Genomic DNA, 14,826 nt, shown 5'->3' on the forward strand with positions numbered 1-14,826 from the left:
CTTTCTGTGATGCTTCTGTTAACGTTGGTTATGGACATGCTGAATTTCCTGAGCCTTCTGAGGAAGAAGAGGCATTGTTGTGCTTCTCAACTGTTGTATCTAAGTGGGAAGTCCAGGACAGATTGTCAGTTATCGTCACTCCTATGAAAGTGATGCTCTTAACCCTGTCAAACTCCACTCTGTGGTATGGATGGGGGTGTGTTCCTCCTCCTTTCTTCCTGAAGTCAATGATCAGTCCTTTTGTTTTGCTGACATTAAGAGAGATTGTTATCATTGCATCAAGCCCTCTATCTCCTTTCTGTATTCTGACTCATCGTTGTTAGATATCCATCCTACCATGGTGGTGTTGTCAGCAAACCTGTAGATGCTGTTTGTCCAGAATTTGGTTACACAGTCATGGGTCTACAGGGAGTACAATCATAGCCTGAGAACACATCTTTGGTGGCTCCAGTGTTGAGGGTTATCATGGAGGAGGTCTACCTTCATTAATTGTAAACTGTGGGTCAGGAAGCTGATGATCCAGTTGTAGAGTGTAGAGCTGTGACCCAGGCCTTGGAGTTTTAAGAACTGTCTGGAGAGGGTAGTGGTGTTGAAGGCAGAGCTGTAGTTGATGAGTAGGAGTATGATGCAGTTATCCAGTTTGCACTATCTCTGACCTGAATCCTAGGTTTCTTTGGGCAGGGTGATACTATGTGAGTAACTGTATTTGCTTCATGGCCTCTGAACTTTGTGAACATGCTGATTTCTCTTCTGCTGCAGTTATGTGAGTATACTGTCGAAACTACACCTACTCTATCCACATGTGGATATATTTTGCTCTTGGCCCTACTCTCTACTGTTTGCCATGTTTTATAGGAAGCTGATTCTTTTTTTGTCACTTTTCCCCTTTTGCCTCAGACTTCTGGGCGGCACGGTGGCACAGTGGTTAGCACTGCTGCCTCACAGCGCCTGTAGACACGGGTTCAATTCCCAACTCAGGCGACTGACTGTGTGGAGTTTGCACGTTCTCCCCGTGTCTGCGTGGGTTTCCTCCGGGTGCTCCGGTTTCCTCCCACAGTCCAAAGATGTGCGGGTCAGGTGAATTGGCCAAGCTAAATTGCCCGTAGTGTTAGGTAAGGGGTAAATGTAGGGGTATGGGTGGGTTGCGCTTCGGCGGGTCGGTGTGGACTTGTTGGGCCGAAGGGCCTGTTTCCACACTGTAAGTCTAATCTAATCTAATTATCTTATCGCGACTTGTTCTTCATCGAACCCCATTTCCAATGGCCGTCAAGTTCAGAGTTGACCTGAATAGCCAGTGGCTATTTTCAAGGAACAAATGGGGATCTGAAGAAGAAGGTTGGAGTTACTTATGGTCCTGTAAATAGCAGTAATGGTGTGGTGCATGGTGCAAAGCAATAGATGAGAGAAGCTTGTAGCGTGCACGCCACACTAATCATGGGTGACTTCAGTCTGCATGTAGATGGATTACACAAATGAAAATTAAACCTGTGGAGGACAGGTTTCCGGAGTGTCTTAGAGTAGCATATTGAGGACCCAGCTAGAGGCTGGGTTATTTTGGATCTTATGTGTGTAATGAGAAAGAGCTGATTAATAATTTTACTATGAAGCAACCTTTATGGATGAGTGACCATAATATGATAGAGTTTGACATTGTTTGAAAATGAGATAGTTCAATTTGAAGCAAAGGTGTTAGATTTGATGAAGGAAAATCCTGAAAGCGTAAGGCAGAGGCTGCCTAAAGTGGAATGGGAAAATATATTAAAAGGCGTGACTGTATGTAGGCAATTAACAGTCTTTCAAGAACTATTACATCACTTACAATAACTAAACAGTCCTTCCTCTGTGAAAACTGAACCAAGGTCAGTCAACTGTGGGGGAGAAAAGAGGTTAAGGGTTGTACAAGGTTTTTAAAAGACTTATAAAGTGCCCTGATAAATCTGAGGATGGGGGGGGGGGGGAACGGGGGGTGGTGTGGTTTAGAATCAGCAAAGAAGAAACTGATCAGAAAAGAACAGAACACACAAAGGATGCAGTAATCAAGGAAAAACATAAAGACTGGACTGTGAAACCTTTGAAAGGCACGAATAAAGGAAATGTTTGGCCAAGACAAATAAAGGCCCACTTAAAGTAGAGCCAGGAGAGTTTATAATGGTGAATAGAGAAACGACAGAGAAGTTAAATGATTGCTTTGTGTGTGTTTCCATGAAGAAAGTATCAGAGCTCTCTCAAAAATAGAGATCCAATTGACTCGGAAGAATGAGGAGTTGAAGGAAGTTACTATTAGTCAGAAGGTTGAACTGTAGAAATTAATGTGTCTGTTGCCCATCTCTGAGAGATAACAGTACATACGTAGACGAAGATACATTAGAGATACTTAGAGCTCTATAAAACTCAATTAATTTATTAAGTACTTAAATGAATAACATACACTTTGAACTACTAGAGATATCTCAATCACAGTCTTTCTAGAGACTGATTTCTGTAACTAAATCCAAACATTATTACCGAGAGAGCTGGTAGCTGGCTAAGCTGAACCTCTTCCCTATGTCTTCACCACGCCTCCTGACGTAGGGTACCTCTGGTAGTGTTAATCTTCGAAGTTCTGCTGAAAAACCAAGAGATCTCTATGCCAAGTATATGACTTATTTAGAATTATCTGTAAGCATGACCGATTCGGGATGTTTTGTCCAAATGGATGCCTTATTTGGTAGAGACAGCAGTTACTGATTTCCTGTAATTTTAACTCTTTGCAGACCTGAATGACTCAGTGTAATTCCAGTCACAAAAGCATCTTATCAGACTTCTCATCTTCATCCTTATCCAACAGGTCTGATGGTTGATTAAGTCCCTACACTTGCTTGTCTACATCTCGGAATGAGGTGGCTACAGAGCTAATCAACGCATTAGTCAACATCGTCCAAAATTCCACAGGGTCTAGAATGATTCCTGCAGATTGGAAGCATATCATCCCATGTTTAAGAAAGTCACAGTGGAAAAGAAAGCAAAATATGTTTTACTCCAGTAGTCGGGAAAATGCTAGAAGCTACCATAAAGGACCTGATAAATGAACATTTTCATACCAATGATCTGATTGGGCATAATCAGCATGGATTTGTGAATGGGAAACCATGTCTGATGACTATGTTAAAGTTCTTTTGCGTATATTATCAACAAAATTGATAAGGAATTGGTGGATGTGTATATTTGGATTTTTAGAAGGCTTTTGGTAAGGTTACCCTTAGCTCATGGTACATGAGGTGATATACTGGCATACATAGAAATTGGCTAAAAGACAGACAACAGAGTAGGAATAAATGAGTCATTTTGTGTTGGTAGACTAGTGGGTCACTGCAGGGATTAGTACTTGGGACCTAGCTGTTCACAATATATATAATTGACTTGGACCAATGCAAAATTTCCAAATTTGCAGCCAATACAAAGCTAAATAGGAATGCTTATGTGGGAAAAGATATTAAACATTTTCAGGAGAATTTGGACAGCCTTAATGATTGTGAAAGAACACAGTAACGTGTTCACATGTAATGTGAAAAAAACATCAGGTTACTACTTTGGTTTTATTTCAGATTGACAGCACCCACAGTATTTTGCTTTTGTACTGTACATTTTAAAAATTCTTTCATGGGAATGTGGGCAATGCTGTCAAGTTTGATGTTTATTGCCCATCCCTCACTGTCGATAGTGAGCAGCCTTCTTGAACTGCTACAGACCATAAGATGTAGGGACACCCACAGTGCTATTTGGGAACGAGCTACAAGATGTTGACAGAGAAACATTGAAGGAACAAGGATACAATTCCAACTGTGGATGGTGTGTGGTTTATAGGGAAATTTTCAGGTGGTGGTTTACTTCTACATGCTTCCACTGCAGTAGGTGATATAGGAAGATGTTGTTGAAGAACCCTTGATGAGTAATGGTGTTGCATTGCACCCTGTACATGATATACACTTATGCCAGTGTGCATTGGAAATGAGGGAGTGAATATTGAAAGTGGTGGATAAGGTGTCGTTCAAGCAGGCTGCTTTGGCCTGGAGGGTGCTGAGATTTTTGAGTACAGTTGGAGTTACAAGCAAATAGCGAGTATTTCCTCTTACTCCTTATTTGTGCCTTGTGATGGTGAACAAGCATTAGGGAGACAGAAGGTGACTTACTTGCTTCCAAATTCCCAAATTCTGGCCTGCTCTTGTAGACACAGTGTATAAATGATGCTTGTCCAGTTCAGTTTCTGGGCAGTAGTAGCTTATAGGATGTTTGGGGCAGCATGGTGGCTCAGTGATTAGCACTGCTGCCTCACATCGCGAGGGACCTGGGTTCAATTCTAGCTGCGGATGACTGTCTGTGTGGAGTTTACACATTCTCCCCATGTCTGTGTGGGTTTCCTCTGGGTTTCCTCCACAATCCAAAGATGTGAAGGTTAAGTGAATTGGCCATACTAAATTGCCCCATAGAGTTAGGTGTATTAGTCAGAGGGAAATGGGTCTGGGTGGGTTACTCTTCGGAGCGTCGGTGTGGACTGCTGGGACCAAAAGGCCTGCTTCCACACTGTAGGGAATCTAATCTAATCTAATCTAATCAATTCCACCCTTGGGTCACTGTAGAGTTTGCATGTTCACCCCATGTCTGCTTGGGTTTCCTCCAGATGCTCTGGCTTCGTCCCACAGTCTAAAGATGTGCAGGTTAGGTGGATTGGCCATGTTAAATTGCCATACAGTGTCCAGGGAATTGTAGGTAACGTGGATTAGCATGGTAAATGTGAGGTTAGAGGGTTAAGATTGGAAGGTGTTGGGTCTGGGTGGAATGCTCTTTGGATGATCAGTGTGGACTTGATGGGTGAATTGATCTGGTTTCACACTACAGGGATTCTATGATAATGAGGGATTCAGTATTGGTAATGCCATTGAATGCCAAGGAGGGATAGATTGATTCTCCTGTTTGAGATGGTACTTTAAGGTGGTACGCTTGTGGTGTGAATTACTTAATGCTTGTAAGCCCAAGCCTGAATGTTGCCAAGCTCTTGCTGCACATGAACACAGACTGCTTCACAATCTGAGGAGTTATTTACAGATCTGTGTTTCTACTGATATCACTCCCTGATTCAATGTTCACATTGGCAGGAACTCAGTGCCTTCTTTTTGCTTTGAAGGGTCGTTGTGTTTTTCTTTGATAGGGCCATTGGACAATTAAATGATTACTGAAGCATGGAGCTCCATTGATATCCCCATGATGGGAGACCATACCATATCAGTACAAAAACGTAAGGCTGAAGGACTTGCAACAATCTTCAGCCAGAAACATTGAGCTGATGATCCACCTGCCAATCTTAAGTCAATTCGATCCATTCTGTGTAATATCAAGAAATGGTCAGAGTCACTGGATACAGCAACGTCTATGGACTGTCACAACCCTCTGACAATAGTATGAAAGAGTTGTGCTCCAGAACTTGCTGCTCCCCTAGCTAAGCTCTTGCAGTACGTGTTATGGACCAGACCAAACCCCCTCAACATGTATCAAGGAGATAGCCTTGACTGTAATTTCTTATTTTATTTATAGGTAAGTGTCAAAGGCTGAGTTCCAGATGAGATTTGATTAATCCACTACTTGGTTTTAAGCAACACTGGGTGGCACAGTTGCTTAGTGGTTAGCACTGCTGCCTCATAGTACCAAGAACTGGGGTTTGATTCCAGCCTCGGGTGACTGTCTGTGTGGTGTTTGCACATTCTCTCTGTGTCTGCGTTGGTTTCCTCCGGGTACTCCGGTTTCCACCCACAATCCAGAGATGACCAGGTCAGGTGAATTGGCCATGCTAAATTGCCCCATAGTGTTCAATGCGTTAGTCAGAGGGAAATGGGTCTGAGTGAGTTACTCTTCAGACGGTCGATGTGGACTTGTTGGGACAAAGAGTCTGTTTCCAAACTGTAGGGAACCTAACTTGGTCTAACAGCTAAAATATAAATTAAAAAAGAGAAGAATTACCATCACTTTAACTCTCTTGAAATGCTTAATACAATAATATATTATTTAACTATTAATCATCAACTGTTCCATTATAGCAGCATCCCATAAGCCTATCCTAGGCAAAGGCAAATTCAGCAAAACAGATTTTCCTCATGCGCTATCTTCCTTCCGGTCCAGGAGAAAGGAACACTGAAAGAAACAATCTCACATTAGAGAGACAGCTCAAGCACTTTGCTGGAGTAGAGAGAGATATATGTCTATCTGCTTCAACAGCCAATGCCAAACCTCAAATGAAAGCAAAACTAAAACCCTGGGTCTGTGTGAACCTGACTTCACTCACTCATGCTTCTTTTGCCTCACCTAAAGAAAACTCTTAGGGAGCTCAAAGCTGTTTACTAATTGTTTCTGAAACAGACATGTCATCATCATGTTGTCAACACCCCATCTCAAGAGAAACAGGAGAGAACATCTTTTAAAGAGACAGTTTCAGCACAAGCAACAACACTGGCATTTACCTAACAGCATGAAAAATTGCCCAGTTATGTTTGTGTGGAAACCCAACCTGGCCAAATAGTGTTCCATCAATTTACTCTTCAGCATCAGTAAGGGGATGGAAGGTGCCACCAACAGTGCTATCCAGCAGCACTTGCTCAGCAATAAGCTGCTCAGTGATAACCAGTTTGAATTCTGTCAGAGCCACCCAAGCTCATGACTTCATTATAACCTGGTTCAAACCTGGGAAAAAGCTGAATTGCACAGGTGAGTTGAAAATAATAGTCCTTAGCATCAAAGCTCCCTTCAACTCAGTGTGGCGTCAAAGAGCCCCTAGCAAATCCAGAGTCAATGAGATTCATGGGGTAAAACCCTACTGGTTGGAATCACACCTGACACATAGAAAGATGGTTGTGATTGTTGAAAGTCAGTCATCTCAGGTCCAGGACATTTCTGCAGGAGTTCCTCAGGATAGTGTTCTAGGCCCAACCATCTTCAGCTGCTTCATTAATGACCCTCCCTCCATCATAAGGTCAGAAGTGGGATGTTTGCCAATGTCTGCACAATGTTCATCACCATTTATGACTCCTCACATACTGAAACAGGAAAGTCCATATCCAGAATCAGCAAGACTTAGGCTATATTTAAATTTGGGCTGACAGATGGCAAGATACACTCAAGCCAGTCAATGACCATCTCCAATACGACAGAATCCACCCATTACCCCTTGGTTTTAAAATTGCTATCAGTGAATCCCTCACTATCAACATCCCGTGGATTACCATCGACCACAAACTGATGCAGTCTAGCCAGATGCATACTCTGGCTACAAGAGTAGGTCTGAGTTGAGGGATTTTATAACAAGTAACTGACTCCCTAGTGCCTGTCAACCATCTATCAGGCACACGTCAGGAATGTGATGGAATATTCTCCACTTGACTGGATTGGTGCAGTTTAAACAATACTTGAGAAGCTTGACGCCATCTAGGATAAAGCAGCCCAATTTATTGGTGCCACATCCACAAGCATCCACTGCCTCCAATACTGACACTCAGTTGTACCAGTGTGTAACACCTACAAGATGCACTGTAGAAGGTCACATAAAATCCTGAGACAGCACCTTCTAAATATCTGACCATTTCCATCTAGAAGTACAAGGGCAACAGATACATGGAAACACCACCAGCTGCACCTCCCCCTCCAAGTCACTCACCATCCTGACTTGGAACTATAACGCCGTTCCTTCACTATCACTGGGTCAAAATCCTGGAATTCCCTACCTAAAACAGAATTGGAGGTCTGCCCATATGAAATGGACAAAGCTGTTCGAGAAGACCACCACCACCTTCTCAAGAACAATTAGGTATGGGCAAGAAGTGCTGGACTAGACAGTGACATCCATTTCATGAATGAATAAAAAAAGTTGATATCCTCAAATTAGCTAACAGTTAAATGAAGAATTAGCCATTACTTCATATGAACAACATTTAAGGGGATTGAGTGAGACAAAGGGATGGCAAAATGACATAAATTATTTATTGACCTTTGCAGTGAGAAATGCGATAGTATGAAAGATTTTTATTATGCTGGTTCGATTAAGAGTCTGTATATATCTATTGACTTTGGAGCTATCGCTGCAAATACAGTGGAAATCTGAAAAGCAAAGAGCAGAAAGGAGACTCAGCAGTTCAGACAGGATATGGAGAAGTGAAGTTATCAACTCATCATGTGAAATCCCTGACCTTTGTACTTTATATAACAAAACGTTTGGAATCCATATCTTAGTTTGTGTGTGTAGTTGCGTGTGTGTGTGTATATCTGTAATGTGTGTACATTGTGTGGTATGTATTTGCATATGTGCAGTATTCGTGTCTGTGCTGTGGTTTGCATGTGTGCTGTGTTGGGAGTGGTGCGGAACAGATGTAAAACATATGTCAGTGATGTAGGGTATACCTGCCATGATTATTTATTTGTTTAATAACAGAGGGTGCCTATTGAAAACCAATGGAGAAGACAGTCACACAAGGTGTACAACAGGCAGCTGATCTTAGAATCTTTATAATGTGGACGCAGGCCATTCACCCCAACAAGTCCACACTGACCCTCGAAAGAGCATCTTACCCAAACCCACCCTATCCCTGTAACCCTCCATTTCCCATGGCTAACCCATAGACAGTATGGGCAATTTAGCATGGCCAATCCACCTAACCTGAACATCTTTGGACTGTGGGAGGAAACTAGAGCTCCTGGAGAAAACCCATGTAGACACAGGGAGAATGTGCCAATTCCACTGTCTAGTCACCCAAGACTGGGATCAAACCAAGATCCCTGGTGCTACAAGGCAGCAATGCTAACCACTGTGCCACTGCATCAGTTGATCAGGTCAGGCTCCCAGCTGTTTTTGTTATTTCTGTTGCTCTAACTTTAATATCAGAAGGAGATGTGGGGTGTTGTGGGAGGAATTAAAATAACTCTAGTCCAGGCAACATGGGAAATAGCCAAGCTTCCTGCTCTTGTATACAGTTGACTATATGTTCCCACTCTTCTGTTTAAATCTACAAGCAATCATTTGGTAAAGGTGACTGACAACTATTGGCCCATATCATCATGTAAATCTCACATTCGGGAGAGCAGATGGTGGAACTTAGAAAGACGTACAGTGGGCAATGTTGGCAGCTGCTTACAGGATGGTGTCACTGTGACAGGAAAGTCAAAAACTTGAGGAGTCTATATTCTTGTAGCTACTTTCACAACCTCAAAGTGTCCCAGAGCTGTCTACTATCAATGAGGTTCTTCTGACGTGTAGCAATGTGGTAACCGAAGGAAACTTGGGGAGCTAATTTTTGCGCAGCAAGATCCCATAAACAGAAAATGAGATGAAAGTCAAAGAATCCAATTTTTCAGCGATGGAAGACACACATACAGAGGGAGTAACACCACAACACAGTGCTTAAATAAAACATTCCTACAGCAGAATTGAGAATGAATTGTTGACGTGGAGTTGAGCAGCCTGCCATTAAGCAGGGAAAGGACCTTTTGTCCCCAAATGGAAATGTCACAGTACACTGTCTGAAAAAAACAGAAAAGCACTATTAGGTTCTACTTGCTTAGAGGTGGTGTCCTGTTTAGCTAGCAGTAAACAAAAGGATTGTGACATGAATAATAAACCAAAGAAGGTTCCTCTGAGGGCTTGTCCTTTCAATGGTGATGTGACTGCGCTCTTTAACTGTCCATCACAAATCTGGAATCTGATACTGAAAAATGCAATCTTGCTATTCTTCAGCATGCTAAATATAAAGAGCTTGCTAAAAGGATCGTGGTTGAGAATGCTTGGGTGTTGCAAATCTCAGGAGACGGAATTTTCCAGTACAACTGCTGAGATGTCATTTTACACTCCCATTAGTGAACTGCTCATGTGTTACAGCACAACATGAACCTTCAAAGCAGCAGTTCCGCACTCTTCCCAGTGCACCCCCTTCCCCCCCACCCTATATACCAAAAGATTGTTCAGGTTGCATGATGCAAACAAAAAGCTTGGCAACAGCTAATCTCCACTGAGGGAGATATTGCAAACACTGAAGGAGTTAGTGGAGCATGTCTGAGGCAGTCTACTCAAGTCGGTTCCTGTTCTTCTCGTTATGTTTAGATATAACTGAGGGGCCAGACTATAATAATTTATCGTTCCGACACAGTACATTGAGAGCTGGGAAGGCACATCCAGAATTTGGCAGTTGAGATATGGGGCGCTGAAAGATTTTACTCCTTCTCCCTTGAAGAGATCATGTCTTGCATGGAATATGAATCTACACAGGCAAAAGGCGTCTCAAGTTGTTTTCCTTCATGTGTGACACTGAAACGGTGATTGTGGACAATGGAGTGCATCACACCTCAGCCTGACCTTGTCTTCTCCATGTGAACGCGCTTGCTACCTTAGTGTTTGACACAGGGACCCCTCCTGTAGTGCTCCTCCACTGATTCCCATGGCAGAGCTCCAGTTGATATTTGACAATTGCACAGACTGTGTTCAAAGTATGGGCCTTATTGTTCTATCTGACATGCAATTATTGAACAAATTATTAAATAAATCAGGATCCACAGTGCAAAAAATGGGTCATTTTGACCCATCTGGTCCACACTGATATTTCTCCATCTACCGTGGGTGCAGCGCAGACCCACACCAAATTTCAGTCAGCAGTAAGGATAAAGGAGATGATTTTAGTAACGTAAATATTAAGAACTGGTCCCATGTCTTTGTTTTGATCTTTTAGGTTTTTGTATAAATGTAGAATCTAGCCAACTGGGACGAGTACCCAGTACAAGACATAAAGAATGATGTATGTATATTATTGTCCCGAGTCTGGAGTAACTGTTGCTTTATCTGCTCACCTTAACCGGTGTTATTTGCAACTATTGAAAGACATTCAGACAAAACTTTTTTGGATTTCTCCGGCTTATGTCACTTGCAAGCACTTTTCCTGATTGTTTCAGGAGCAGTCATCAATTGTTGTTGTGTATCTAAAGAAGATTACCATTTTTTAAAAAAAAATTAATTTATGATGTTATAACAATAGATCAAAATCTCAAAGCATTCATAGACATTTTTTACTTTTAATTCCAAATGTGTTTTAAGGACCACTATGGAAACAAGGAAAACCACAGATGTAAATTCAGTGTTTTCACTGGCAAGGTCTTGGGTGGGATCCATGGAAAATTGCACCTGTACACTGCCAGGCAAACTTCAAGCAGAGATAGTCTGAACAAAAGGGATATTGAGAGGGCTGACAATCCTCCCACACTACCCACTTAGCAGAAAACCAGCTTTTGTTGATGTTTCTGTATTAACCTCCATAAATTCATGGAATCTCTACAATGTGGAAACAGGCCCTTCAGCCCAACAAGTCCACACCGACCTTCCAGAGAGTAACCCACCCAGACCCATTCCCCTACCCTAGTATCCTACATTTACCTCTGATTAATGCACCTAATCTACACATCCCTGAATTCTATGGGCAATTTAGCACGGCCAATTCACCTAAGCTGCACATCTTTGGACTGTGGGAGGAAATCCACACAGACACGGGGAGAATGTGCAAACTCCACACAGACAGTCGCCTGAGACTGGAATTAAATCCAGGTCCCTGGTGCTGTGAAACAGCAGTGTTAACCACTGAGCCACCATGCTGCCCAAGTATTTGAAAGAAAGGGGTAAAAAGCTAACTGCAGTACTAGTCTGTATGTGTTATTGGCTGGACATTCTACTGAGCAAATTAGAGAACTGTGAGGTGCAGCAGAGCCATTTTAAGCAATTCTGCACTGCAGGTAAAATAACAGGAAAGGAGCTTTCTCTCACTCTGAATGCTGGAATTTAGTTACGTTCAAAAGGAATCAAAACAACAGCATTTCTGACACCAGAAAAATCAAGAATCTCAAAACCAATTGCTTAGCTGCCAGTATCAAGGCTACCAATGCCATTCCATAATGACCACAACCTCACCTTACCTGATCTTCACAAACTATTTGGAGATTCATTGATATATCTTTTCTTAACATTTATCTGTTAGGACTGATCTCTTACATCCACTCTTGTGTGTTCTCATTTTTAGTAATTATTAAAATACTCCTTTTGTTAGTTCAAAAAATTCTTGACACATTGGTTTCTTTTTAAAACTTAAATTCATTTTGACTGGGAGAAATGTATCCGCAAGGGAAGAGATCCTTTTTAAAATAATCTTGTGAATAGGAGGGTGAATGACCAAAGGAAGCCAGTTTCCCTGTCCTCACTGGGAACTTATCAATTCAGGGTTCCCATTTCCCATCACTACAACAAATTAGGGAACATTATCATCATAATGAAATGTGGGTGTCACTGGCAAGACTAGCAGTTGTTGTTCATTCTTAATTCCCCTTCATCTGAGTAATGTGCCAGGCTATTTCAGAGAGCAGTTAAGAGTCAAAGATATTATGAAGTCACATGTAAGCCCGTCTAGTAAGGATAACTGATTACCTTCCCTAAAGACCACTACGAATCAAGTAGGACTTTACACTGATTGATGGTGGTCACCAAACCAATGGGAGAAGGTGTAATTAATGATGCTTTCAAACAGCACTTGCTTCACAATAACCTGCTCGTTAATGCTCAATTTGAGTTCCATCAGTGCCACTTAGCTCCTGACCTCATTATGACCTTGCGTCAAGCATGGATAAAAGAGCTGAATTCCAGAGGTGGGGTGAGAGTAACCGCCCTTAATGTCAAGGCTTCACCTGATTGGGTGTAGCATCAAGGAGCCCGAGCAAAATTGGAGTCAATGGGAATTAGGAAAAAAAACCCCTGCTGGTTGGAATAATATCTGAGCCAAAGGGAGATGGTTGTGGTTGTTGGAGGTCAGTCATCTCAGCTCCCGGATGCCCCAGCAGGAGTTCCTCAGGGTAGTGCCCTCAGCCCAACCATCTTCAGTTGTTTCATCAATGACCTTCCCTCCATCATAAGGTCAGAAGTGGGGATCTTCGCCAATCATTGCATAATGTTCAGCACAATTCGTGACTCCTTAGGTGGTCAACCAGTCCATGTCCAAATACAACAAGGTCTGGGCAATGGGCTGGGTCAAAATCCTGAAACTCTCCTCTGATGGTGTAGAGCCTGTATCAAATTGTCTGTAGTCGTTCAAGAAAATGACTCACAAATTCCCTTCTCAAGGACAATTAGGGATTGGCAATAAATGTCAACCCAGCCATACAATGTTCACATCCCACAAATTAATTAAAAAGCAAAAATAATACTGAAACTATCTTTATATTCCAGATTTCTGACTCACATTTCAAATCCATCAGCTGCTATGATAGATTTGCAGCCTCATCTCCAGATCATAGAAAAACAGGCCATTTGACCCATCAAATCCACACCAACTCTCTGAAGAGTAACCCACCCTGACCTATTCCCCTACCCTATGACTGTACACTTCCCCTGACTAATGCATCTGACCTCAACATCTCTGAACACTACAGGCAATTTAGCATGACCAATTCAACTAACCTGCACATCTTTGGACTGTGAGAGGAAACCAGAGCACCCAGAGGAAGCCTGTGCAGACATGGAGAGAATATGCAAACTCCACACAGACAGTTGCCCAAGGGTGTCCCTGGCACTGTGAGACAGCAGTGCTAACCACTGAGGAACCATGCCGCCCCTTTCTTTAGCTTGGCCCTATGGATTATTTATTCAATAATATTACCACCAAACTACCATCAAACCCACAGGCATTAGAGATATGATTCCAATATTGATCATCAGTCCCAGTGCTATTGAATACATCAATTTCTATCACACTTGTTTCTGTAGTGGCTGAATTGACTTACAACCTTTGCACATGCATGCTTGTGCACATAAGGTTAATTTTCAAAGTCATTGTTTTCCATGAGTGACCTTTGTTCTGAAACCTTCAGCAGGTGCTTTGTAGATCTCTGAAAGATTGTGGTATTAAAACCAATTTGATGTACAGAAAATGACAGGAAAAGGGCCTCCATCTCATTGGAATGTTGCACTTTTATATTGGGGACTATGGTGGTGTTGCTAGATCAAAGATCTTTTAACATCTGATTTCACTCTGCAATTTCTATCTGTATTTTGACTTCCTACATCCTCACGCATAAAGAAACATAGCTAGCCAAATGGATACTGTTCCTCAAGGTCCTAGAGCCCTGTTGGTTCCTTCAAATGTTGATATGCTGGGGCTCATGGGTTCAGTAGGAAGGCAACTGATTTTCATAGGGCAGTTATGTCCAAACACCACAATGGGTGTATCTCCAATGCCTGCCTGCTTCACTCAGCTGTAAGGTAGCATCCATCTGCACCAGGGGCATGCGAGTTGTAGGGGTGGGAGTCATGGCAGTGGGATGTTGGCTGGAGGGAGGGCTGCTGTCTTAACCACAACCTTGTTCCTTTTGAAATTTCACAAGTATATTGCAATTTTCTCAGGCGGTCCAGATTGCTTGCCTGGCCTTGACCCAGTCCCCCATGTATAGAACCTCGTGTGCCTCTACCAAAACAGAAGAGCAAGGGCTGTTAGATGCTGCAAAACTTTATGCTTCTTACTTATGTTCATTTTATTAGTACAATGCAAAGGAGTGGGTTACATTGTGCCATTGATTAATTAGGTAATAGTACCATAGATTGATTGAATGCCAGATATTTATTTATACACAATCTTGGATAATCTATTTCTCCTGTACAAATTTCACTGTCCCCATTAATTTACATTTAATATACAGAGTGTCAACTTTAATACTATGCCTACTGCATATGCAATCTAAAAAAGCAATGTAAACACAGCAAGGCAGGATATTTCATTAGACAAACATGCACTA

Source organism: Hemiscyllium ocellatum, chromosome 18 (assembly GCF_020745735.1).
Source record: "Hemiscyllium ocellatum isolate sHemOce1 chromosome 18, sHemOce1.pat.X.cur, whole genome shotgun sequence".
Lineage (NCBI taxonomy): Eukaryota > Metazoa > Chordata > Chondrichthyes > Orectolobiformes > Hemiscylliidae > Hemiscyllium > Hemiscyllium ocellatum.